The following is a 23,081-nucleotide window of genomic DNA, read 5'->3' as shown; positions in this document are numbered from 1 at the left end:
TACCAGCATCACCAGCATTTGGTACTGTCTGCCTTTCATATTCTTCAGGCTCCATCTTCATAATTTTTTTGCACTTACTTTTAAAATAAAAGTCATTTCATCCCCTGCTTCATTTCTTAAACATCCTTTAATGAGTACCTTAAAGTCAGAAATCCCCAGAAATTGAAAGTGTCAACTATATATTGAGAGCTAAAGACTGCAAAGGAGTGATACCAAATTGGTGATGATTTAAAACCTCAGTTGAAAAATTCTAATAGCTAAAGAAGAGTTATGATATTTTCATATATATTTCTTTCTCTTTTACATGTGTAAACTTAAGATAGTCAGGAGTATTGCGTTTTTGGGAAAATCAGAGCTCTTCAAAAAAATTATTGTTTATAATGTTTAGAACTTTAGACCTAAGATTTTCATGGTAATTCAACTAGAGTAAACTTAGCTAAACAGACCCTTTTATTGGCCTGTTGTACATATTGTTTTAGACATATATATTAAATAATAAAATACTGAAGGAGAATAAAATAATACGAAACTACTTTGAGGAAGTATCTAAGAAAATAAGATAATTGTGGCCTTTCTACTACCTATTACTCAATTTGGAATAATAATAGGGTAATATACATCATTGGTCGGTAAACTCAACTTGCTAAGAAGCATAAAAATATAGGTAGCAAATTTCAGTGAAGAATATTAACATTCATTAACAAGTTCATAAGATCAAATGCTTAAAACCAGAATGCTTCAGTATCCCAAAGTTTTAAAGGATTTTTTTTTGTGTGAATTTTGTTTTGCTTTGTTTCTTGCCAGTAGCCTTCTCCTTATTAATATAAAAGGCCAGTGAAAATTCATATGAATAATTTTATAAACAGACATTTTATAGAGTTAAATATTGATATTCCTAATTTATTATTGTAAATTGTTCACCAAAAATGAAAAATTTAAAAAGGGCAAATTTGAAAAGAAGGAAATATTAAGGGAAGTAGAATAAGTAAAGTTTACCTAAGTCATAACTTAGATTAAAAATATTTGCAATCAGTAGGATTTCCTCGGACATTTCCCAACAGGGACAAAATGGCTATACAGTGTGGATAGTAAGAATGGTTACTGCCTGCTTGTGTACCTTTTGGAAAGTACAATACTGGGAATGTAGTACTTCAGTTTAGAGCCTATGAACGTCTACCTCTTTCTATAAGTGCGTAGAGAAGTATGGGAACTGATTTTCCAAGATAATGAAGCACAAAGCAAAAAGTATGTATGTAGAAGTCACGGTACTGGATTTTAGTTATTTCATCATTTAACTGTACAAGACTCCAGCAGCTAACTGAACTTGTCTAACTTCATCCTCTCATCTGAAAGTATATTAATAACTCTCTCACCAATTGTAAGAATCAGGGTATTAGCATGCATAATGGGACTTGGGCAGGGTTTGAAACGTAGAAAATGCTAAATAAATGAGACATACTATCTTATTAAACTCTGATTGACCACTGGCCATAGATAAGTGGATGTTCTCTCAAGGGTTAGAGATAATCGGCATCTTTGTGGGCTTTTAAAAATTATTAGCTCACTTAAATTAATAAGTAGTTATTTTAAACTTTATTATTTTAATAAACTGTATACACACACACACACTCACGCACACATATATATATATAATTAGGGCTCTCCAGAGAAATAGAATCAATAGGACACACAGAAATATATAAGGAGAGATGCGTGATGGGAATCAGCTCACATTTATTACTGTGGAGGCCCACAAGTCCAGTGTTCTGTCTGTGAGCTGGAGAACCCGTCCTCTGCTTTTTGTTCTATTGGGGCAGTCCCTAATGAATTGGATGATGTCCACCAACAGTGGTGAGAGTGGACCTTTTTTGCTCCTGGTTGTTTACTACAGGTTCAAATGCTAATACAGAAACATCCTCACAGACACTCCCAGAAAGGGTGTTTCCCCAGCTACCTGGGCATTCCTTAACCCAGTCAAGTTGACACATGAAATTAACCCTTAGGCCAGCACAGAGGCTCACACCTATAATATTATCCAACACTTTGGAAGGCCAGAGTAGAAAACTTGCTTGTGGCCAGGAGCAAAGATTAGCCAGGGTAACATGATGAGATGCTGTCTCTACCAAAAACAAAACAAAACAAAACACATGCACACACACAGCTGGGTATGGTGGTGCACACCTGTAGTCCCAGCTACTCAGGAGGCTGAAGTGGGAGGGTATCTTGAGTTCAGAAGTGTGAGGTGACGGTGAGCTATGATGACACCACCGCACTCCAGCCTGGGCGACACAGAGAGACACTGTCTGAATTTTAAAAAAATACCCGTGACATAATTCAACAAAATATGTTGAATAACATACATTCAACACTGTAAAATTTAAACTAATATAATGCTGCTTATGCATATATCACCTCTAGGGAACTTGTCATGTAATTCCTTAATTTGATTATTCTCTAGCTGTAAGACCCTCATTATAAGATTATGAAAGATTTGGATAGAAATTTGGTTTCATCTCCAATAACTTATTAGCACAAATTTGTCTTATAAATAAAATCCAATCAGGAAAGACATAAAACAAGTTAAAATATTAGCTTTATTGTAAACTGACAATGAAAATTTAATCAGTAGTATTTTTGAATAATGTGCATTTTTTTGTCTTTCAATAACAATCACTGGAATTAAAAAGAATCATGCATGGATATGTCAGTTGTTTAACTGACAAGAGAAGGGACATTTGTTAAAACCCTTTTTATATTTAATAATGTTTGCTACCATTATATAAAAAATTATGTTTACAGTTTCTTATTGTATTCTGGCAGAAATGCTTTAATTGTATTCTGGCAGAAATCCTGCAGTTCTTTTATCATGAAATGGAAATCATACCACTTACAGAAGGTGATAATATTTAGACATTGAAAGATACATGGAATAAAAAAGCAAAAAAACTATACATCTTCATTAGGCTCATTGAAATATAATTCTTTTGCTTTTTAATACTATCATGTTAAATATTAAAATTTTCAGTTTGTGTTACAATGTTTAGAGCTGTATCAGAATCTACTTGTCTGGTTTGAAATATGTAATTTTGTGAAACAACAGAATAACTCATTGAATAAATCCCAGTTTTATGCTAGATAAGAGAGAGGAAAAATATGTATCTGAATCCTTCATTCTTCTGTCATTCAGTATAGACTTTTGGCTGCTTCAGCTGTAAAGACATCCAAAGAATGGCTTTCATTACAGCAGATTTGGCCTTTTCGCATTTAACTCACACATTTTGGAATAATGTACTTGCAAGGTTAAAGCTGTCTGTGACTTAAAAAAAATCCAGTGTGTCTTTGGTGGCTAAAATCATTTGGGTATAATAAAAGGTTTTTTATATATCAAGGACAAGTAATTGTCAAAATCTAACAGTAAATGTAAGTATTTTAATTTCTGAATATATTTTGAAAGTTCTTTGGAAAGTCTGCAATATGTAATTTAGAAAAGTCTTAAAAAACATTTTAATGGACACATTTTAATTTTTATGAAGGGCTACCTAGTATAATTTATCTTTTTTATTTTTGAAATTAACTTACAGAGCTCTCTATAAAGCCATGGGTAAACATTGAGGAATAATTTTGATGACTTACTGTAAAATATACTGATATTAATGAAATAGGTTTAAAAATTACTTAATTTCTAGCATCAGTTTCTCTGTGAACATAAGAGCTTATGTGTGTGTTTATGTGTATGTGTATGTATGTTTCTGGAGACTTAGAATTACATAGACCAAAACTGCATCTTAATCATCTACATGATTTTTAAAAATGGTTCAGAAGTTTGGATGTTTGCATATGCAGGAGGTAGATTTGGTATGATCACGCAAATCAAAAGGATTTTATTTTTCATGTGTTTAGGAGAAAGTATCTTTAGTACTTCAGTTTGGAGTGGAAAAATTGGTTTATTTAGAGAATGTTCAATTGTGTTGTTGCAAGTCACTCTTCAGGTTGCAGGCAACCCGTCATTAATAGAAAGATTCTATTCCTTTCAACAAGGGATTTTTAATTTCTTCTGTAACTTTGCCCAATGCCCTCCTCCCAGGAATGATTCATTCAAAATTTGGCAATGAAAACCAGTACCAATGGGAGATTACCTAAAGATACTATTTTTCATTGAAGGTATTTTTACTGCTATTGAAATATAAAAAGATAAGTCAGTTCTATACATTTGTGAATTTTCACCAAATGTTTTCACTATATTCGAAATATTTTCACTCAAACCTATGTAGTTGACAGAGCTGGATCAAAATTGGTATTATTTTATTTTTTGGTAGAAACATTAGCCCCCCATTGTTGAAAGCTCCTCCCTACTGGCTGAAATGAGCTTTATGAAATTAAAAGGGCCAGTGCCCCATGGCTCTTCTTTTTCTCTCCCCCCCGCCCTTTTTTTTTTTTTTTTTTTTTTTTTTTTTTTTTTTTTTTGACTTTTAGAAGCCAGGTAGTAAAGGCTAGAGAAGTCACAGGTTGAGAAGTGACTTCAGAAAACATTTTAAGGTTACACCTCTGACTAATCCACTAAAAAGATACAAGAATAAATAATAATAATAAAAACAGAATCAGTAAACCGTGAGGAATCAGGGAAATCAATTTCCAGAGTTTCATATTGTTACATTCAAACGTTCAATGTTCAAGAAAAATCTCAAGGGATACAAAGAAACAGAAATATATGGCCTGTTCAAAAGCACAAATAAAATGAACAGAAACTGTTCTTGAAAATGTTTTGAGAGCAGATTCACTAGACAAAGATTTTAAAACGATGGTCTTAAAGATGCTTAGAGAACTAAAGGAAGACATGGGAAAAATCAAGAAAACATGTATAAACAAAATGAAAAAATAAAATGATAGAATCCTAAAAATACAAAAATATTTTGAAGCTAAAAAGTACAGTAACTGGAATAAAAAAATTAGAAGGTTTTAAAAGCAGGCTTGAGTAGGCAGAATAAAGAATCAGCAAACTAGAAGAGAGGACGATGAAAATTCTTGAGTCTGAGGAATAGAAAAAAGATGGAGGATAAGTGAACAAAATTTGATTGACTTGTGGGAAACCATAAAGCAGAGCAATATGTGCATTGTGAGAGTCCCAGATGAAGAGTGATAGAAGTGACCGAAAGAATATTTAAATAAATAATGACCCCAAATTTTCAAATTTATTGAAAATTATGAATATAAAGATCCAAGGAGCTCAGTAGCTCCAAGTATGATAAACTAAAATATTCTCACATCAAGACATCTTCTAACAAACTTTTGAAAGACAAAAAGAGTATTCTAAGCCAGAAGACAAGTGACTCTTCATATACAAAGAACTCCTGACCTCAGGTGATCCACCGGCCTCAGCCTCCCAAAGTGCTGGGACTACAGGCGTGAGCAGAAAGTGGTATTTTTTAACACATGGAATGATCCAAACTTGTTTCGTGATAATTTTTCTAACCATGTACTGGGATATCATTACAAGAAAACTCAGTGTTGACATTTTAACGTGCAGTGACAAATCTTTCTCCATATTGCAAGGACCGTCTTCTGTTATACTCATCTCAAAGGGCAGAATGTAATGTCCTGTTTAACTGGGAGAAGGAATATATCAGTATTTAAATGTTCTTATATACATGTTACCTTATTTTTATCTTTTTTTTAATCTTTTTTTTTTTTTTGAGACAGTTTCTGTCTGTTGCCCAGGCTAGAGTGCAGTGGTGCGATCTTGGCTCACTGCCACGTCCCTCATTCAAGCGATTCTCTTGCCTCAGCCTCTTGAGTAGTTGGGATTACAGGTGTGTGCTACCATGCTCGGCTCATTTTTATATTTTTAGTACAGATGGGTTTCGCCATGTTGGCCAGGCTGGTCTCAAACTCCTCACCCTGAAGTGATTCGCTCAGCCTCCCAAAGTGCTGGGATTACAGGCGTGAGGCACCTGGCCTGACATACATGCAAATCTTATTCTATACAAATGTGTTTTTGTACATATATTAGTTTGAAAACTAACATTGTATCTATAAATAACTCTTTATAAAAATGTTTAGTTTTCGTTGTAAAAACAAAAGGAGTGATATTATTGATGCTAAATAATCCCATCACTCACTCTAAACCACAAAAGTTGCCCCCATCATCATCTTCAGTATTTCAAGAACTGCAAGATCCAGTTGGTGTTAACTGATGGTGAAGTGGTAATCAAAGAGTCTTTATGAAATATAAATCGTATTTTACATTTCATGGGTCTTGCTAATTCTGAATGATACCTAGGGGAAATGCGCATTTAAAACAAATGAGTAACTGGGTCACTGGGCATTAAAGAGATCATTTGCAGTGAATTAAAATCTATAATAAAACTCACACTTGTTCCCATGCTAATAATTATGTTCTCATGCTAAATATATTACAATGTGGTATGAAGTGCTCTATGTAATACCATAGAAATAGATAAAATTATATTTTACTAAGATAAAATAGCTTAAAATTATAACTATTTTCAAAATTTAATTTTATGTATAAGAATAAAGCCCTTTCTCCTCCATCTGCTATTGCATTCTGCTTAAAGTTCTTTAATTTTATTATCACATTATGTACATGTGATATCTTAATTAAAATATTAATTTTAATCATCAATCTTAGAATAAAACTTAGACAAAAAAGTACATATAACATGAAAAAAATGAATTCAGATTTCAACAAATGTTTCTACCTAAAAGTAAAATAATACTAATTTTGATTCAGTATTGTCAACTACATATAACGAAAACATTTGGTGAAAATTCACAAATGATTAGAACTGACTGATCTTATTATATTTCCACAGACGTAAAAATAGCTTCTGTGAAAAATGATGTATTTAAGTAAACTCCCATTGGTACTGGTTTTCATTGCCAAATTTTTAGTAAATCATTCTGGGGGAAAAGGGGATTGGAGAAAGTTACAGAGGAAATAAGAAGTCCCTTGTTGAAAGGAACAGAATCTTTCTATTTATGAAGGGCTGCCTGCAACCTGGAAGAGTGACTTGCAACAACACAATTGAACATTTTCTAAATAAACAAACCAACTTTTGCACTAAAAACTGAAGTACTAAAGATATTCTGCTGAATACATGAAAAAGATAAAATGCTTTTGATTTGCATGATCATACCAAATCTAGCTCGTGTATATGCAAACATTGAAGCTTCTGAATTTTTTTTTTGGGGGGGGGGGATTTTTTTTTCCTTTTCTTTTTTTATTATTATACTTCATAAGTTCTAGGGTACATGTGCATAATGTGCAGGTTTGTTACATATGTATACTTGTGCCATGTTGGTGTGCTGCACCCATCAACTCGTCAGCACCCATCAACTCATCATTTATATCAGGTATAACTCCCAATGCAATCCCTCCCCCATCCCCCTTCCCCATAATAGGCCCCGGTGTGTGATGTTCCCCTTCCCGAGTCCAGGTGATCTCATTGTTCAGTTCCCACCTATGAGTGAGAACATACAGTGTTTGGTTTTCTGTTCTTGCGATAGTTTGCTGAGAATGATGGTTTCCAGCTGCATCCATGTCCCTACAAAGGACACAAACTCATCCTTTATGGCTGCATAGTATTCCATGGTGTAATCATTTTTTTAAATCTTAAAAATTCATGTAGATGATTAAGATGCAGTTTTGGTTTATGTACTTCTAAATCTATAGAAACACACACAAATACACATGAACAGACATAAGCTCGTGTGTTCACACAGTAATGCTAGAAAGTTCTTAAACTTATTTGATTAATATCAGAAGTACATTTTGTAGCAATAGTCATGATAATTGCTTTTCAATGTTTAGTCGCAGTTTTACATTATAGAGAACTGAATTAATTTCAAGAATATAAAAGATGGCCAGGTGCGGTGGCTCACGCCTGTAATCCCAGCATTTTGGGAGACCAAGGTGGGTGGATCACCTGAGGTTGGGAGTTTTGAGACCAGCCTGGCCAACCATGTAGAAACCCTGTCTCTACTAATAATACAAAATTATCTGGGCATGGTGGCCCATGCCTGTAATCCCAGCTACTTGGGAGGCTGAGACAGGAGAATCACTTGAACCCGGGAGGCAGAGTTTGCGGTGAGCTGAGATCGCGACATTGCACTTCAGCCTGGAAAATGAGTGAAATTCCGTCTCAAAAAAATAAAAATAAAAAAGATAAATTAGCACTGGGCACAGTGGGTGGCTCAGGCCTGTAATCCCAGAACTTTGGGAGGCCGAGGTGGGCAGATCACCTGAGGTCGGGACTTCAAGACCAGCCTGACCAACATGGAGAAACTCCATCTCTTCTAAAAATACAAAATTAGCCAGGTGTGGTGGCACATGCCTGTAATGCCAGGTACTCCGGTGGCTGAGTCCGGAGAATCGCTTGAACCCAGGAGGCAGAGGTTGTGGTGAGCCGAGATCATGCCATTGCACTCCAGCCTGGGCAGCAAGAGTGAAACTCTGTCTCAAAAAAGCAAAAACAAACAAACAAAGTTAAATTATACTAGGTAGCCCTTTATAAAAAAAAAGTGTCCATTAAAATGTTTTATAAAGACTTTTCTAAATTACATATTGCAGAAATTATCTTCCAAAGAACTTTTAAACTATATTCAGAAACTAAAATATTTACTTTTACTGTTAGATTTTGATTCACATTGAAAATCAATTACTCATCCTTGACAAAACCTTTTGCTTTATCTAAATGATTTTAGCCACCAAAGACATACTGGATTTTTTTCTTTTAAGTCACAGATAGCTTTAATCTTGGAAGTGCATCATTCCAAAATGTGTGAGTTATATTTGAAAAGGTCAACTCTGCTGTAACAAAAGCCATTCTTTGGATGTCTTTATAGTTGAAGCAGCCAAAAGTCATACTGAAAGCCAGAAGAATTAAGTATACAGATAACATATTTTCCTCTCCAATCTAGCATCATACTGAGAATTTGTTCAATGAGTTATTTTTTTGTTTTACAAAATGGAACATTTCAAACCATACAAGTAGATTCTGATATAGCTCTAAATATTATAACACAAACTGGAAAGTTTATTATTTAATATGTTAGTATTACAAAGCAAAATAATCACATCTCAGTCTTAATAAAATGCATAGTTTTATTTGCTTATTTATTTCATGTATATTTCAATGTATAAATATCATTTTCTGTAAGTGCTATGTTTTCTAATTCATGATAAATGAATTATGGAATTACTGCCAGAATACAGTTAAAGCAACTAATAAGTTATTTTAGACATAAGTTTTTGTAATTTTTAAATAAAAGTAGTAGCAAACATTATTAAATATAAAAAGGATTTCAACAAATGTCCCTTCTCTTGTCACTTAAACAACTGACATATCTATGCACGATTCTTTTTAATTCCAGGGATTGTTATTAAAACAAAAGAAAATGCTCATGATCCAAAATGTACTAAGATTAAATTTTTATTGTTCATAATAAAGCTAATATTTTAACTTGTTTTATGTCTTTAGTGGTTAGATTTTATTTATAAGACAAATTTGTGCTATAAATCGTTGGAAATAAAACCAATTCTATCCAAATCTTTCAGAATTTTACAAAGAGGGTCTTACAGTAACAGGATAATCAGAAATAATTCCAAATGAAGAAATTATATGACAAGTTTCATATAGGTGATATATGTACAACAAGCATTATATTAGTTCAAATGATACAATGTTGAATATACATATTGTCATGGTTAATTTTTTTTTCTAATTCAGGCAGAGTCTCTCTGTGTCACCCAGGCTGGAGTGCAGTGGTGTCATCATAGCTCACTGTCACCTCAAACTGCTGAACTATCTATAGTACTTACTATCCACATTATATACCCCTTTTGTTCATGTTGGAAAATGTCTGAGGAACTCCTACTGGTTGCAAATATTTTTCTTCTAATATGACTTAGTTAAACTCTACTTATTCTACTTCCCTTAATATTTCCTTCCTTTCAAATTTACCCTTTTTTCTTTATTTTTTGTGAATAATTTACAGTAATAAATAAACATTAACTCTTATAAAATGTCTATATATAAAATTATTTGTATGAATTTTCATTGGTCTCTTGCCTTTGTTTTAATAAGGAGAAGGCTGCTGGCAAGAAACAAAACAAAATGCACACACACAAAAAAAGCCTTTAAAACACACTTCAAGATACCGAAGTCTTTGGTTTTAAGCATTTGATTGTATGAGCTCATTAATGAATGTTAATAGTTTTTACTGAAATTTGCTACCTATATTTTTATGCTTCTTATCACTGAGTTGTTCTACATACCAGTGATTTTTATGACCCTATTAGTATTCTAAATTGAGTGTGGATAATAGAAAACCCATAATTATCTTATTTTTATTAGATACCTCCTCAAACTAGTTATATTATTTTATTCTCCTTTCTTAGTTTGTAATATAATAAATGTGTCTAAAACAATATGTACAACAGGCTTATAAATGGTTCTGTTTAGCTAAGTCTAGTCTATATAATGAAAATGTTAGTCCTAAATTTCTAAACATTATGAACAACAATTTTTTGAAGAGCTCTGATTTTCCTAAGTATATAGTACTTCAGACTATCTGAAGTTTGCACATATAAAAGAGAAGGAACTATATATGAAAATGTCATAACACTTCTTTAGCTATTAGAATTTTTTCAGCTGAGGTTTTATATTGTCACCAATTTAGTGTCACTCTTCTGCAACCTTCAGTTCTCAGTATGTAGTTAACACTTTTATTTTCTGGAGATGTTTAGACTTTAAAGGACTCATTCAAGATTAAGAAACAAAGCACAGGATGAAGACTTTCATTTTAAAAGTAAGTGCAGAAAAATTATGAAGATGAAGCCTGATTAATGTGAAAGGCAGACAGTACCAAATGCTGGTGATGCTGGTAGGAATGCAAATGTTACACTGCTTAGGAAGACAAGTTCATCAACTTTTTAGAAAAGTAAGCAATCTCTTTTCATATAATCTAGCAATCATGCTCCTTAGTATTTACACAAAGGAATTGAAAACATGTCCACACAGAAACCTGTACAAGAATGTTAATAGCAACTTAATTTATAATTGCCAAACTTGGAAGCAACCAAAATGTACTTCATTAGTAAATGGATAAACTGTAATACATCCAAATAATGAGATAGTATCCAGCATTAAAAAGAAATAACCTCTCAAGCCATAAAAAGACATAAAGGAATCTCAAATACATATTTCTGAGTGAAACCAATCAGAAAATGCTATATACTGTATGACTTCAGCTACACGACTTTCTGGGAAAGACAAAACTCTGGAGACAGTTTTAAAAAGTCAATGGTTGCCAGGAGTTACGGGGGACAGAGGGATGAGCAGCTGGAGCACAGAGGAATTCTAGGGCAGTGAAACTCTTCTGTATAATACTATAATTATGATTATTATATTCAGATGTTTAAATAAAATTCAAATTTAAAATGCAATAACTAAGAGGGAATCAGGTTGATTTGTTTCAGCTGAAATTCATGATCGCAAAGCTCATGTCTTTATATTTCCCAGAAAAAAATAGTATTTCCTGCTCCATTCACTCTCATCCTTTCCCAGAGTAACAGTTCATATTTATTTTCTCTCCTTCCCATTTTCACTCTTTGCTGATGACTTTATTTTCTATTCCACTTGTAAAATAAAAAAGTGATAATTTGACAAGAACTTCAAAATCTCCAGTTGCTACATCTGCTCACCTTCATATGGCTATACCTACATTCTGCTCTCTTTCCTTTTCATATGGGTGAACTGTCTTTGCTTCTAAATAATGTCCACTCCCTTACTGTGACTAGGTCCTGTGTCCTGTTGTATTAGGATTTTCTAGAGGGACAGGACTAACAGAATAAATGTATATATAAAATGAGTTATTAAAGAGTATTGACTCACACAATCACTAGGTTAAGTTCCATGATGGACTGTCTGCAAGCTGAGGGGCAAGAAAGCCAATCTGAGTCCCCAAATCCCAAAAGTAGGGAAGCCAGCAGTGCAGCCTTCAGTCTGTGGCCAAAGGCCTGAGAGCTCCTGGCAAACCCCTGGTGTATGTCCAAGAGTCCAAAAGCTAAAAGAATTTTAAAGTTTGATGTTTGAAGGCAGGAGGCAACCAGCACAGGAGAAAGGTGGAGGCCAGAAGACTTAGCCAGTCTAGCCCTGCCATGTTCCTCTGCCTGCTTTTATCCTCACTGCACTGGCAGCTGATTAGAGGGCACCCACCCAGACTGAGGGTGGGTCTGCATCTCCCAGTTCACTGATTCAACTATTAATCTCCTTTGGTGACACCCTCACAGACACACCCAGGAACAATACTTTGTACCCTTCAATCCAATCTAGGTGACACTCAGTGTTATCCATCACACCTGTAAGTGAAATATGAACAGTCTGAATTCAATATATGATCCTCTTTGCATAAATTATTATCTGTCATTTGTAATAATGTAATACACATTATTCAGAACGTCGGAAAAATCTTTCCTGACGTATTTCTTATTTAAAAGTAATGAGCATTTTTATAGTTTTTATATAATTTATATAATTTATATGATTTACATGTCACAAAATTCCCATAGTTAGGTTGGCCTTAATCATCAAAAATGTATTGGCATACTTAAATACAATCACATTGCATCCCTTCTCTCCAGCAGATGTTGTAAAAGAAACTATCACAGCTGGGGGAAACTGATATGCAAAAGTGTAAAGCTTGGCAGAGAAAAGATTAATTTTCTGTACTTAATGCCCTTGATTCTTGAAAACTTTAAACTTTTTTCACAGTAAGGCCAGTGATTTCGTTGTCTGGTGGGCAGTGGACAGATGATAACGTTCTGCTCTATTTTAATTTATGATGAACCAAAGAGGACCGGTTGTTTCTCTAATGAGTTTGTAAGAGATGCTTCGATGCTGAAACATTAGCTGCATCCTTTGGACTACTGTGATGGGGAAGTGAGAGGTAGTTTTAACAACTTGCTAAAATTATCACCATTAGAGTGAATGAAGCACTAAAATATCCATACCAGAGGTTTCAAATGGTTAGCTTTGGGGGAAAGCATGTAATAAATTTACATTTTAACACTTAAGTACAAATTTTAATTTACTCTGATTATTTTATAGCCCATCTAGAAGGCCCTTTGAAGGAGTTATGGAAAAGCTATGAAATAAGTTGTAATCAAGAGATGACACTTTATTGGCAGAGAAGCAGAAGAGTTTTACACCCAATGCCCATATTGCTCAGGAGGTTCAAGTTTCACTTGCCCAGAACCTATTATTGAATTACAGCCTTAGAATCAATATGGGAAGCAGATTTTACAACAATTACAACAATTGGCACCAAGGCTTAATCTCTTCACAGACAAGGTAAATCTTCTAATCCATGACCATATACTTTATCCTTACATATTTACTGAGCAAAAGGATAAACAGATTTCTTGTTACAAGTTATTATAAAAGAGACTGGACAAGTGCAAAGGGATGATTGAGCTCCTAAGCTTTCCCATGGATGAAATCAAACAAACCCAAAGCACTGGGAAGTATGAATGCTGTTGAAATAGCATGTTCAAAAATCTTAATATAAAGTCTGGCATGTAATGATAGGTAGCCATTTTTATTAACCACGATGCCAGGAAGGATACTGAAAGAAAAGCATTGAAAACTCCATGATGTTACAAATTTTCTTCAAGCCCAAACCATTATAAGCTAGTGGGCCTCTGTCCAGCTCTCAGCTCCAGAATACATTATTTAGACTAGTCAGTGTTTGCTACCAGGTGTTAATTTTTAAAATTAGTTGTCAAGGTTTTAAAATTGCAATTTTCTGCATTAAAATTTGGATTCCTAATACTCCTTTAAAAATCAGAACGTCTGGCACGCTTCAGCTGAATCTCAGAATGTCTATAGTGTTTAGTCTTTAGACAGAATATACCAGCATAATGGCCATCTTCCCATCTTCCCTCCCTCTTCCCTCAGCCCTTTTTATTTATTTCCTTTTTTTTTTTTTTTTTTTTTTTTTGAGACATAGGCTCTCTTCGTCATCCAGGCTGGAGTGCAGTGGCACAATCTCGGCTCGCTGCAACCTCTGCCTCCTGGGTTCAAGTGATTCTCCTGTCTCAGTCTCCCAAGTAGCTGGGATTACAGGTGCCTGCCACCAAGCCCAGCTAATTTTTTTTTTTTTTATTTTTAATAGAGACAGGGTTTCGCCATGTTGTCCAGGCTGGTCTCAAACTCCTGACCTCAGGTGATCCACCCATCTTGGCCTCCCAAAGTGCTGTGATTACAGGCATGAGCCAGTGCACGTGGCCAGCTCTTCCCATTTCTAAGCCAAACATCAAAAGCCAGGGTAATCCTTTAATATTTGTGATTTGGAGATGGAATTCAAATACACATCCACATTTTATATATTTAAATATTTAAGTTATAAACCAAGCCAACAAACTGTTATATAAAATATATTTTATCCTTCTACCTTGACAAGTACATCTTCATAACTGCCCAGAAAGCTAGGTTCAAATTTGTGATTCTCAAAGTTCTAGGGTGGCACGTGGTGCCAGAGGAGGAGCCCATCTTCACACTGTGGTTTTCACTCCTGCTTGTTCGACCCTGCTTTCTCCCAGAAACCCCAGTCTACTTGTACAAGTTCTGTCCATTGCCATGAAGGACCCCGTGCCTGCTCCTCAGGTCTGGGGGTCATCATGTGGGAAGAGGGTGCAGTCTCCAACATTAGGAGGATACATCTAGAAAAGAGGCTCACACAAGTCATTGAAGCAATTCAAACCCATTTAGGGGAGAACTTTGGGGTTCAGGGCTTGTGAAACGGGGTTTTGGAGCAGGCTCCCAATGGCATGTCCCCTGGACTCGGCAGCTTCTTCACGGTGGGGAGAGGCGGAGATGGAGGAGGGCCAGAAAGTGGTGTTCTGTGCTCAGGATGAAAGCCAAAAGGCAGTACTGTGGATGACCATTCATGAAACTTGTTCCATTGTTTTCTTATGGTTGCCTCAAGATGAAAATGTTATTCTTGAAATTCAAGTTTCTATCAAAAATGGTGACATGAAAAATAATGTGGTGGGTTTTAAGAAAGCAGAAAGGGCTTAGTTCTTGGAGATTATTTTACCCATTTATGTCGCATGCCTAGGATGTGCAGGTGTTGGAGTTTAAGGCCTTTGGTTAGCCATCTTCCTCCTGTTCATATTGCAGTGCTGTGTTTATGTTACATAGTAGCCGTTGATGAAAATTGTTTGTCTTAATGCCAGAGTATGAGTTTTCTGGAAAATTCATTAAATTATTTCAATTGAAATAAAAAGGAAATTAGCAAAGTTTCATCTAAAAAAGCCTCTTAAGAAAATGCCCTTAAAATAGTGATTCTCTTTCTGGTTTCAGGATCCTATCACTCTTAAAAATTGAGAATCTAAAAGAGCATTTACTTATATGGCTTATGTCTACATTTACTATAATCAAAATTTAAAATGAGAAATAGAAAAAGTATGTATTAGTGTATTCAAATTAAAACTTAATTCTATTTTTATGAAAATAACTTTCAAAACAAAAAAATTATGTGGCATTGATTGTTTTACACTTTTGCAAATGTCTTTGATATCTGACTTCACAGAAAAGAGCTGAATTCTCATGTGTATTTTTGCATCAGTCTTTTATAATAGGTTGTTTTAGTAAAGGTTATGAAGAACTTTCAGCCTTACACAGATATGTTAGGTGGAAAAAGGAGAAGTATTATAGTAGACCTTTTTAGGTAGTTTTAGTTAGTCTCTGGCACTATACCAAAACCTGAGAAATGATTGGTTTTGAAAGGCTAGTTGCAGTGTGGAATCTTAACAATGCACTTTTTATGCTCTGTTACTTCAGAGTACATTGAGATCTCAGGCACTTTGAATTTTTCTTTAATCCATGCATTATTTTGTGACATCATATATTGGTCACTGGAAAATATTGGTCCATTGGGTTATGCTGGTATGTTAATACACAGTATCAAAAATCATACTCATTTCTGAGGGCTCTGTTCTGTTCCTTTGGTCTATATCTCTGTTTTGGTACCAGTACCATGCTGTTTTCATTACTGTAGCCTTATAGGATAGTTTGAAGTCAGGTAGCATGATGCCTCCAGCTTTGTTCTTTTGGCTTAGGATTGACTTGGCAATGTGGGCTCTTTTTTGGTTGCATATGAACTTTAGTTTTTTCCAATTCTGTGAAGAAAGTCATTGGTAGCTTGATGGGGATGGCATCCAATCTACAAATTACCTTGGGTAGTATGGCCGTTTTCAAGATACTGATTCTTCCTATCCATGAGCATGGAATGTTCTTGCATTTGTTTGTGTCCTTTTTTTCGTTAAGCAGTGGTTTGTAGTTCTCCTTGAAGAGGTCCTTCACATCCCTTGTAAGTTGGATTCCTAGGTATTTTATTCTCTTTGAAGCAATTGTGAACGAGAGTTCACTCATTATTTGGCTCTCTGTTTCTCTGTTATTGGTGTATAAGAATGCTTGTGATTTTTGTACATTGATTTTGTGTCCTGAGACTTTGCTGAAGTTGCTTATCAGCTTAAGGAGATTTTGGGCTGAGACGATGGGGTTTTCTAGATATACAATCATGTCATCTGCACACATCTACAACCATCTGATTTTTGACAACCCTGAGAAAAACAAGAAATGGGGAAAGGATTCCCTATTTAATAAATGGTGCTGGGAAAACTTGCTAACCATATATGTGTAGAAAGCTGAAACTGGATCCCTTACTTACACCTTACACAAAAATTAATTCAAGATGGATTAAAGACTTAAGTTAGACCTAAAACCATAAAAACCCTAGAAGAAAACCTAGGCAATACTATTCAGGACATAGGCATGGGCAAGGACTTCATGTCTAAAACACCAAAAGCAACGGCAACAAAAGCCAAAATTGACAAATGGGATCTAATTAAACTAAAGAGCTTCTGCACAGCAAAAGAAACTACCATCAGAGTGAACAGGCAACCTACAGAATGGGAAAAAAATTTTGCAATTTACTCATCTGACAAAGGGCTAATACCCAGAACCTGCAAAGAACTCAAAACAAATTTACAAGAAAAAAACAACCCCATCAAAAAGTGGGCAAAGGGTGTGAACAGACACTTCTCAAAAGAAGACATTTATGCAGCCAACAGACACATGAACATGTTTTCAAGTGTTGTGCTCTTAGTACCTTTGAGGAAGTTTTGGTGGAAGAGACCACAAAAAACGAAATATACATCTCAGCCTTCCGTTTATATAGAAAGTATCTCTTGAAGGATACATTAAAAACTCTAGCAGTGTGAGTGTCTCTGGATAGTGGGGCTTGGGATAGGTATTATTTAAGAAGTTCTTTGCATTAAAGAGAAAATATTACTATTCTAATTAAAAATACTATAAGAAAGTAACATGCCCCTCTTTGCCTAGCTTGGTTTGCGGGGTCCACGAAGTGATTGACCTGGCATGCCAGACCCTGACCCCTCCTGCCTCACTCTTGGACTTGCCATAGAAGCGCCTGGTATTTGGGCTCCTGCATATGGAAGCTGTTTGCTCCGGCTTCAAGCCTTGTGCATTTGTCTTCTGCCTGGACGACTCTGCCATCCACGCCTCTGAGAGGCTGAACACGCTCACCTTTCCCACTCAGCTGGGGAGCCTTCCCTTAATCCTCGAGACTAGATTCCCTCAGATACTGCATGCCATCACACTCCTCAATCTTTCCCACATGTTGAGAGTGTGTGTGTGTGTGTGTGTGTGTGTGTGTGTGTGTGTGTGTGAGCTGTTCTGCTCCTATTAGAAACACTTTCTGAACCTGTCTGTAGGCTTGCTGCAGAAGCTTCAGAAGGCACATGGGGAGAGGGATGCTGGAGTGAAGAAGGTCTCTTTATTGGATATTTTCTTCCTAATTTCAGGCGGTGACTTCATGCCTGGTGGATCTGAAGCAACATCCTCAAGTACAAAATCATTTTTATGATGTAAAGATCTGTCTAGGGGAGAACCTGGCTCCTGTCAAACACTACTCAGCTCCGCCTAGAACCTGACTGTGTTTGACCCGCCTCTCCTCAGACTGTGCTCCGTGTGGACACCTGTGGCTAGCTGGGTGAGGAGGAAGACTGTGGGATAAAGAGAGAAGGAGGAGGCAGGAGAAATGCACCTGGGCACGCCCTGTCCCCAGGCATACACGTGAAATCTTTCTGGTTGGGCAGGAAATGCCCATCTATAGTAGCATGGGAAGCAGCCTGGAGATAAACAAAGATCACTCAAATGAGAGACACAAAGGCCCTAGCAGGGGAGTCAGCAATCGGCACTTGCATTTTGATAGAGACTTGCAGACAGGCAGAGGATGGGAAAGGTTCACAGTGGGAAAAGGGGAGGCTCCAGGTACACTCTGAGTGGAGGCTGTTGGCTTGGGGAAGCTGTGGTGGCTGACCAGAAATAGCGTCTCCTGTGTGGTCAGTTAGGGCAGCAGATTTCACTTTTTCTGGTTGGTTCTAAGTTGGAAGCCTGGACAAAAATTAGGGAAGCTGTTACTAGTCAAGTTCTGGCTGTTTTGGGCTGATTGTTACAGGGTGGTGTTAGGCTCCCTGGATTGACTGGAGATAGCGGGCTGGCTTCCTGCGCCTCTGACTTCTAGCAGGCTGGCTTCCTGGGCTGTTGCTGCAGATCCCGGGCTGGCTTTGGGACTGGTTGCTGCAGACTGTGGCTCGGAGTTTGATTTTCATATGTAGTCTGGGCTCTGTCATTGTATAGTCAGTCTCTCGCAGGTCAGCTTACCAGCACCTGCTGGGCCACTCCAGGGCTTGCTACTTCAACCAAGGAATGGGTCTTGCAGATCTACCTCACTAGACCCCATTTCGGATGTGACACTTGAGTCCTAACAAATGAAAGGCATATGTGTGGAGGCAGCTAACAGCATAGAGCCTGCTTCTAGGAGAACAAGATGAGAGAATGTAAAGATGTATTGAAAACCATAACTCCTGAAAACCATAAAATCTCAATCCTCAGGCAGTGTCAGAAATAATTACAATAAAAAATTCTCTGGAAGTACAGAAAACCCAAAAGGAAATAATCTGTAAAGAGGCAAAATCAGCAAAATCAAGGGAGAGACTGAGAAATTCGAACCACAGCAATAGGACCCCATGGGATCCTAGGGTTGAGACCTTAAAGGGACCCTCAGGGACCTATGTCTAACCACCAGCCTCCAGGCTGAATCTTTCTCACTGTCTTGGGGCCCTGCACAGCTTAGCCCCTGCAGGAAGCCCAGGGTCTCCGGTGCAGAGTCCTTTGATGGAACAGTGGCTGCGGCTGACTCCAGACAGCGCGACCTCATGCATTGTCTATGTTCAATGCATAGGTGGTGGGGTGGAGAAGAAAGTGACAGGCAGAGAATGATAGATACCCCCTCCCTGGTCTGCTGGGGTGACTAGGGGAGGAGGAGGTGCGGCTCTGAGGCCTCCCTGCTGGCCACCCCAGGCGCTCCCAACCCCCTGGCCTCTGGGCCCCACAGGTCCCTGAGCACCTCATCAGGAGATCCCTGTGTCCTGGCGGCAGTGACAAAGCTCCTAAAGCCTACCTGTCAAAACTCCCGGCTCTGTGTTCAAGTATGTTTTTCAAAAAACATTGGAATGAAACTGGTAGGGTTTGCATGATCCTTGCAGTGGGGAAAAATGTTAATGATGATGTTGGTTGGAGCCTGTGAGTGCAGCACCCCCTGCTCAGGACACAGGCATTGGTGCTGCTGTTGACAGCCCTGTCCCAGCCTAGCTGCCTTAGAGAGGTGCCAGAGGGTCAAACTCTGCAAAACTGCAGTTTGCTGCTGGTGGGTGGCTCAGGATTCAAGGCCAGCCCCCAGCCCCAGTCCTACAAATCTTCCCTGTGGACCTGGCCTGACCCCACCCGTCACATCCCCACCACCCTGGGAGCGCTGAGGCCCAGCCTGGCTGTCGCACTCGCTGTCTCCTTGCTCCCCCTAGCCAGAGGGAGGCCCCGCACCTCATGGCCGCTTTGGGTGTTGGGGGCCCCAAGTGCCTGGGGGACATGTGTCCAGGCAGAAATGGTGCACCCGAGGCCCCAGCCGGCCAGTACCAGCATCACCCACATTTCTCACGAAGCCTGGCAGCTACAATTCAGGTAAAGTCAGCCGGCCCATCTGCACCTGATCAGCGATACTGGCCCAATAGGCTCCCAAATACCTGGGTTTGCGGTGCTAAACCTGAAGGTCTTACCCTGCAGATGCAGAGGCCGCCGCAGTGGGTCGAGGTGGGCAGAACTCCAGGCTGCTCTAACAGGTCAGCGCTCTGCCCTGGCACCACACCAGATGGCTGCCGACCACCTGGGTTTCTGCTCTCTCACACTGAAGAACATTTCTCCAGGGGACACAAAAGCTTAGCATTCTCTCCTAAGGTTTTCTCTTTTATATTTAACGTTGAGATGTGCGATTCATGCGGAGTGCATATTTCTGTGCACCCTGAGCTGGTGCCCGCAGTTTGCTGGCCTGGGGCTGGGAAGGCAGGCATGGACCAGGAGTCCAGCCCTTGTGGAGGAAGCTTTGGCAGCTCACTGACCAGGCAGCAGGTGCCTGACCTGGGTCCCTCTCCGTGAACGCCCCTTCCCTATTTCCCCTCCCAGGGTCCTCACTGGTCTGCCGCACCATCTTAGGGCAATTTTCCGTTCTTCCTGCTGCTCACCCCTTGCCTTCACAGAGCATGTTGCATGTGCAAACCTGGGGCTCCGACTCCAGTCCACCCTGGGATCCAGCAGGGGTAGGTGGTCATTCTCCAGGAGCGTGTGCCGAGGTCTGAACCCTACCCTTTCATCCCCCGAGGTTAATAATAATAATAATCACTGTTGCTGTTGTTCATCATTATTGTAATGATTACCATTATTATTTGTCATTGTTATAAAAATGCTGAATGAAGTTTTTCCATCCACGAAGGGTGTCTGGTTGACTGAAGATGAGGAAGGAGGAGTTTCAGGCTGGGAAATACTCTTAATTCCTGCCGGAGCCTGGACATCCTCACACGCAGAGGTCGGGGGAGTCCTCGGCCCCAGAGGTGCTGAATCAGCCCTTCACGCACAGCAAGTTCCTGTGTCTCTGGGGTGAATGCCCGGAGGTTTGGTTGCTGGGTTACATGGCCCTTATGCAGGGGAAGCAAAACTTTACCTCTACTGTTAGTGTCTCTGGCTGGGCCTAAGAGGTAAGTGGACATAAAACACATTAACAGGAGAAAAGCACACAGATTTGCACATGTAAATGAAATCCCATAGGAAAAAAAAAGATCCGAAGAAGCAATTAGGCCTGAATGCTTATATACTAGGTTGGACAAAGAGTAAGTTGTGAAAATGTGCAAGACAACGGGGTCTGGGCTAGGGCAGTTCATTGTGGAGAAGTGATGAGGCAGATGAGGGTGAGTTCAAGATTTGTTCATACAAATTCCCCTTGGCCCCAACTCTCTGCCTCTGGTGGTAAGAATGGCTTCCTTCCTCCTGGTACAGGGAGGGTGCCTTTCTCATGGGAGACTGACCTCCTACCTTCGGGGAGAAGAAGGGGAGGTCAGGGCATCTTCCTTGTGTCTGCTGTTTTTCAAGTGCCTTTAGCTCAAAATAACCCTTATGCTAAAGTGGCATATTTTGGGGTGGCATATTCTACCACACTTCACTCGCACGTTTTTGTTGTTATTGTTTTCTTTTTTGAAACTGCCACAGTTTTCCAGAGTGATAGTACAATATTACCTTACCACCAGCAGTGTGTGAGATAGCCTGTTCCTCCACAGCCTCGCCCGCATTTGATGCTGTTCCTATATTTTGTTGAAGGCATTTGATGGATGTGTCATGACATCGCACCGTGATTTTAATTTACACTCCCACAAAAGGCTCACGTCTTCTCATGTGCCGACTTGCCATCTGTACATCCTGCTCAGTGAAATGCTAGTTCATGTCTGTGAACTAAGTTTTCTGAAAAGGAATGTGGAAAGTGACTCTATTTCAGTGAACAGTTTGGAAATGGGGGAGTTGCAGCCTTCGGTGTAAAAGGAAAGTAGGTTCTAGAAAACTAAGAAAGAATTTGCGTTCTATGGTAAAAGTTTCTGTCCACGTTTCCAATTACTTTCATTTATGTAAATGAAGGACTGAAACTCGTGCTGTCCTGATTGGCGGATGTAGCTGAATCCTGATTAGTCAATACAGGTGAACCCTGATTGATCGATGCAGGGGAGTCCCGATTGGCCGAGGCAGGGGAGTTCTGACGTGTTGTTCTTTAAGCCCTAAGCAGAAGACTGTCAGAAATTTCTTATAAATGGCCGTCAGGGTGCCCAGGAGAGGGGTGCTCAGGCTACAGTTATCTTGGCACTGACAACTGGAACTGGTTTGGTTTGATTGTGGAAGGGAGGTCTTGATACTTTTATAACATCTTTCTAAGAACACAGAGTACATGAAGGCTCTCTCACCCAGTTATGACTGCCTTGGTTCCATTTTAACTTTGAGCACCTCAGTTAGTCTCCTGGGAGTCATTTTGTCTTTCTGCAGGGGGCATACTTTAACATGTCTTTAGTCAATTTTGTAATTGGATTTTGAAGAAAAACACCTTTACATTTTGAGGTTTTTTTTTTCTTAACACATTCCTGTAGAATATGTGGTTTGCAAATATTTTCTTTTGATCTATACTTCGTTTTCATCCTCTTAAAAGGACCTTTCAGCTGGGCGTGGTGGCTCAAGCCTGTAATCTCAGCACTTTGGGAGGCCGAGCCAGGTGGGTCACCACGTCAGGAGTTCAAGACAAGCCTGACCAATATGGTGAAACTCCATCTCTACTAAAAATACAAAAATTAGCTGGGTATGGTGACATGCACCTGTAGTCCCAGCTACTTGGGAGGCTGAGGCAGGAGAATCGCTTGAACCCAGGAGACGGAGGTTGCAGTGAGCCAAGATCGCGCCACCACACTCCAGCTTGGCAACAGAGCAAGACTGTGTCTCAAAAAAAAAAAAAAAAAAAAAAAAAAAAAAAAAAAAAAGAGAGAGAGAGAGAAAGAAAAGAAAATTTAGCCAGGAGTGGTGGCACATGCCTGTAGTCCCAGCTGCCTGGGAGGC

At 38.4% G+C, this 23,081-nt stretch overlaps 1 protein-coding gene across 4 annotated transcripts in view; it reads left to right on the top strand.

Annotated features, from left to right (window-relative positions):
• The window catches only part of LOC139359329 (lysine-specific demethylase PHF2-like), a 44,920-nt gene that overhangs the window by 11,200 nt on the left and 10,639 nt on the right, over positions 1-23,081 (top strand). Inside the window, exon 4 of one of the 4 annotated variants that reach the window (XM_071081947.1) lies at positions 17,909-18,371. The exons of the other annotated variants lie outside the window; for them this stretch is intronic. The gene's annotated coding sequence lies outside the window, so the exon portion shown is untranslated. Of the gene's footprint in view, positions 1-17,908; positions 18,372-23,081 lie in introns of those variants that run through there. 4 annotated transcript variants of the gene reach the window in all.

The sequence above is a fragment of the Macaca nemestrina genome, chromosome 17 (genome assembly GCF_043159975.1).
Source record: "Macaca nemestrina isolate mMacNem1 chromosome 17, mMacNem.hap1, whole genome shotgun sequence".
NCBI classification, from domain to species: Eukaryota; Metazoa; Chordata; class Mammalia; order Primates; family Cercopithecidae; genus Macaca; species Macaca nemestrina.
The sequence above is the reverse complement of the archived record's forward strand: the minus strand, read 5'-3'. Positions and strand labels throughout refer to the sequence as shown.